Source organism: Zophobas morio, unplaced genomic scaffold, assembly GCF_036711695.1.
Source record: "Zophobas morio isolate AGI-343-1 ecotype UQ-CSIRO unplaced genomic scaffold, CSIRO_AGI_Zmor_V1 ptg000344l, whole genome shotgun sequence".
Taxonomy (NCBI): Eukaryota; Metazoa; Arthropoda; class Insecta; order Coleoptera; family Tenebrionidae; genus Zophobas; species Zophobas morio.
In genome coordinates, this window is record NW_026972448.1 from 45,001 (window position 1) to 50,000 (window position 5,000).

Genomic DNA, 5,000 nt, shown 5'->3' on the forward strand with positions numbered 1-5,000 from the left:
TTAACTAAATCGCTATAATAAAAATTCTAACTTACCTCGATTACGTAACACAATGCGGCCGTATTTTTTTTCTTGCGAAAATCCGTGGAAAAATGTTCAAACCGCTCTTTACGAAGAGCCATCACACCGACAGAGCGCACCTCGGACGGGGAGAGGTGTGTCTCGCGCCCCTGCTCGCGTACCACTGTCGCCGCTTCGCAGCGTTTGGCTCCGATCGACGTCAAGCGCGCTATTATAGGTAGCGGAGTGATGTTGTGGCGTGTGAGGTGTTCTCTCGAGATACCGACCAACGACTGCATCCTCTCGCTCGCGTTACCACGGACTGTCTGCGAGTCTTATCCAATACTTTTAAAAGGAATTCGGATTTATGACGAAATGAATTTCGCAGCACGTTCCGGCCGTTCTTCGGTGTCTCTAAGACTGTGCGTTTTTACGTATTCTCTAAAAATGATAGCAGACGCTAACCGCATTGGTTTCTCTCTGTAATAAATAATGTTCAACAACGACATTATTATGTTATTCAGACCGACCCGACAAAAAGAGACGACGATACGTTCACCTTTTTAGAACGAAACGTTGCGATTACTTTTGGTGGTCGTGCCTTTAATGATTATAAGAGCGAACCTTGTATGTGTGTGTGTCTTGTTGATAATTTTGAGAATGTAGTTATCGCACCCGTCGAAAATGACCCGAAGTAGACTTGGCTCTCGGAGCGTTTGCGCCTAGAATTTCATGGAATCCTTGAGTTCCTTCATTGGGTTCGAGCTTGCCTCGAAAGACGGTCCAGCACAGCGAGATCGCGGATGCGGCGGACGTTCCATCGTCGGCGGTCCTTATGCGATCAACCTTACATTGTTGTAAACGGTGGCGTACGTTCGAATTTCACGATTCGTCGTTCGTTGCATCGAACAGCTATTAAATTTGCGTCAACTCCCTACATTCCGAGCGAGAATATATAATATACTCGTAACGTGTGCAGATTCTGTAAAGAATTCGGCACGTCTCACCGTCGCATTCTATCTAGCGAAGAGTGAGGAGAATGTTTGAACTTTTAAACCGGCGCAGGAGGTTTCCTCGCGAAACTTTTCGACCGGTATCGTTATGTATGATATTTTTCGTATATAAAACAACGAAAGAGAGAGTTAAGCGTGGCGTTACGTTCCTACGCGTTCGTTTCGCGAACACGCACTCGCGCTTTCGACGAAAGTGTAGTTTTCAGTTTCGGAGTATCCGAACGAGAACGCAGTTCCCTGGTTGATCCTGCCAGTAGTCATATGCTTGTCTCAAAGATTAAGCCATGCATGTCTCAGTACAAGCCGAATTAAGGTGAAACCGCGAAAGGCTCATTAAATCAGTTATGGTTCCTTAGATCGTACCCACATTTACTTGGATAACTGTGGTAATTCTAGAGCTAATACATGCAAACAGAGCCCCGACCGGAAACGGAAGGGGCGCTTTTATTAGATCAAAACCAATCGGTGGCGGTCTCCGTCATCGTACAACTTGGTGACTCTGAATAACTTTACGCTGATCGCACGGTCTCGCACCGGCGACGCATCTTTCAAATGTCTGCCTTATCAACTGTCGATGGTAGGTTCTGCGCCTACCATGGTTGTAACGGGTAACGGGGAATCAGGGTTCGATTCCGGAGAGGGAGCCTGAGAAACGGCTACCACATCCAAGGAAGGCAGCAGGCGCGCAAATTACCCACTCCCGGCACGGGGAGGTAGTGACGAAAAATAACGATACGGGACTCATCCGAGGCCCCGTAATCGGAATGAGTACACTCTAAACCCTTTAACGAGGATCAATTGGAGGGCAAGTCTGGTGCCAGCAGCCGCGGTAATTCCAGCTCCAATAGCGTATATTAAAGTTGTTGCGGTTAAAAAGCTCGTAGTCGAATCTGTGTCCCGCGCCGCCGGTTCATCGTTCGCGGTGTTAACTGGCGTGCCGCGGGACGTCCTGCCGGTGGGCTTAGCTCGAGAGGGCGGCCCAACTCAATCCCGCCGCGGTGCTCTTCATTGAGTGTCGAGGTGGGCCGGCACGTTTACTTTGAACAAATTAGAGTGCTTAAAGCAGGCTAAAACTTCGCCTGAATACTGTGTGCATGGAATAATGGAATAGGACCTCGGTTCTATTTTGTTGGTTTTCGGAACCCCGAGGTAATGATTAATAGGAACGGATGGGGGCATTCGTATTGCGACGTTAGAGGTGAAATTCTTGGATCGTCGCAAGACGGACAGAAGCGAAAGCATTTGCCAAAAACGCTTTCATTGATCAAGAACGAAAGTTAGAGGTTCGAAGGCGATCAGATACCGCCCTAGTTCTAACCATAAACGATGCCAGCTAGCGATCCGCCGACGTTCTTTCGATGACTCGGCGGGCAGCTTCCGGGAAACCAAAGCTTTTGGGTTCCGGGGGAAGTATGGTTGCAAAGCTGAAACTTAAAGGAATTGACGGAAGGGCACCACCAGGAGTGGAGCCTGCGGCTTAATTTGACTCAACACGGGAAACCTCACCAGGCCCGGACACCGGAAGGATTGACAGATTGAGAGCTCTTTCTTGATTCGGTGGGTGGTGGTGCATGGCCGTTCTTAGTTGGTGGAGCGATTTGTCTGGTTAATTCCGATAACGAACGAGACTCTAGCCTGCTAAATAGGCGTATTTCGACATCCCAAAGGCCCGCCGGTCTCGGGTTCGCCCGTTGGCCGTGCGCGGTTTTTACTGTCGGCGTACAAACAATTCTTCTTAGAGGGACAGGCGGCTTCTAGCCGCACGAGATTGAGCAATAACAGGTCTGTGATGCCCTTAGATGTTCTGGGCCGCACGCGCGCTACACTGAAGGAATCAGCGTGTCCTCCCTGGCCGAGCGGCCCGGGTAACCCGCTGAACCTCCTTCGTGCTAGGGATTGGGGCTTGCAATTGTTCCCCATGAACGAGGAATTCCCAGTAAGCGCGAGTCATAAGCTCGCGTTGATTACGTCCCTGCCCTTTGTACACACCGCCCGTCGCTACTACCGATTGAATGATTTAGTGAGGTCTTCGGACCGGTACGCGGTGGCGTTTCGGCGTCGCCGATGTCGCTGGGAAGATGACCAAACTTGATCATTTAGAGGAAGTAAAAGTCGTAACAAGGTTTCCGTAGGTGAACCTGCGGAAGGATCATTAACGTGTCTCGAACACACGCACTGTCTTTACACAGACACACACACCATCGTCTGATCGTGTTGTTGTTGTCGTGCGAAGTATGTCGCGTCCGTGGACGACGTACACGCTCGATCTAACATCTAAAGACGTCTGCGGCGTAGACGACGGCACGTCCAGCCTTTAGCGGTGCCGTCGCGCGTTTCCGAAGCGCGTTCTCTTCTCTTCTCTCGTCCCACGTGGGGATCGGTGCGAAAGAGGAAACGCGTCTAAGAGACGGCGTCACGCGACGTCCTCGAACTATTGAATCGTCCAGAGTCGGATTAGGCGTCATGCCGATGCGAACTCGCGGCGCCGGTCCTTTACGCGCGTTCGTCGTGCGATCGGGCAGACGGCATTTCGGGCACCTTGATCCGCTAAAGAACCTCAAAGAGTTCGATTCGGATCGCAGGTTTCGTAAGTACGTGCGGGGCGTTTCGTGCGCCTTTGCTCGTCTTCGTTACCGTGGGTTTTAAATGATTTTCGCCCGGCCGACGGGTTCGGCTCGATGCCGCCGTTCTCGTCGAGACGATTCGAAACGTCGTTCGAGACGCTCCTAGGAAGCGCCGTTTGACGAAATCACACCTAGTTTGTTTGGTTAAGTGATCGTTGTGCGGTTGAGCTTCTGCTTTAGAAAAGGAGATCAAGTCTTGCGACTAACAAAAAAAAAAGAGAGAGAGGAAAAGATGGAATTAGTAAGACGACACGTCGTTCGAAAGTTTCTCTTTTCTTTTTTTTTCTTTTTTTATCTTAATAAACAATCGAAACCGAGAGAATTTCGACGCAGAACGTTCCAGGCCGTCGCGAGGCGAGCCGGAGAGAACGTGCGTCTTAATGTATATTCTAAAAGATTACCCTGAACGGTGGATCACTTGGCTCGTGGGTCGATGAAGAACGCAGCTAATTGCGCGTCAACTTGTGAACTGCAGGACACATGAACATCGACATTTCGAACGCACATTGCGGTCCTCGGATAAACTGTTCCCGGACCACTCCTGGCTGAGGGTCGTGTCAATTTCAAAGACTGCTCGGTTCGCCTCGTTTGAGAAAGCGTGGCGTTCGTCGGAGCGAGTTGGATGTTTTTTAGACGCGTGCCGTTGGAGGTCGATGTCGAGACGACTTACGTAACGTTCGTTCGTTTCGAGTACGATCCGGCGTACGCGACATCCGGAGACGCGATAGCGGCCCGTCGGGGTGACGTGTCGGACTTTCTTTTCGAAGGAGTTCGTCGTCGTCCTTCGACGGGCGGATCAGCAGACGTAAAGCACAAAACGATCGACTTTCGACGGCCATAACGGCGTTGATTTTGTCGAACGATGCGACCGTCGTGTCCGAGGCGTGCGTGACGTATCTCGCGACGACGTCAGGTCGCTGTTCGACGAAAGACCGTAAAGGCCGCGTCGACGACGTGCCATGATCGTTTGCGTATTAAAATGATCCATTTCCAGATCTATTCGATCTTGCGACCTCAGAGCAGGTGAGACTACCCGCCGAATTTAAGCATATTATTAAGCGGAGGAAAAGAAACTAACTAGGATTCCCTCAGTAGCGGCGAGCGAACAGGGAAGAGCCCAGCACCGAATCCCGCGGCCGAAACCGGACGCCGGGAAATGTGGTGTTAGGGAGGGTCCGTCATCCCGAAATCGTGCGGCGCGTCCAAGTCCATCTTGAACGGGGCCACAGCCCATAGAGGGTGCCAGGCCCGTAGTGACCGCTGCCGGTGACGGGAGGATCTCTCCTCAGAGTCGGGTTGCTTGAGAGTGCAGCCCTAAGTGGGTGGTAAACTCCATCTAAGGCTAAATATGACCACGAGACCG

The 5,000-nt window shown here is 51.2% G+C and overlaps 3 non-coding genes across 3 annotated transcripts in view; all 3 read left to right on the top strand.

The window, feature by feature from the left end:
• Window positions 1-1,247: 1,247 nt before the first annotated feature.
• On the top strand, window positions 1,248-3,168 carry LOC135120119 (small subunit ribosomal RNA). The gene has a single exon (XR_010278512.1). It is a non-coding gene; the product is annotated as a small subunit ribosomal RNA (ribosomal RNA).
• An 867-nt stretch (window positions 3,169-4,035) lies between these two features.
• On the top strand, window positions 4,036-4,192 carry LOC135120126 (5.8S ribosomal RNA). The gene has a single exon (XR_010278517.1). It is a non-coding gene; the product is annotated as a 5.8S ribosomal RNA (ribosomal RNA).
• Window positions 4,193-4,646: 454 nt separating this feature from the next.
• LOC135120121 (large subunit ribosomal RNA) overlaps window positions 4,647-5,000 on the top strand; it is a 4,047-nt gene continuing 3,693 nt past the window's right edge. Inside the window, exon 1 of the ribosomal RNA XR_010278514.1 lies at window positions 4,647-5,000. This exon is cut by the window's right edge and continues 3,693 nt beyond it. This is a non-coding gene — a ribosomal RNA (large subunit ribosomal RNA).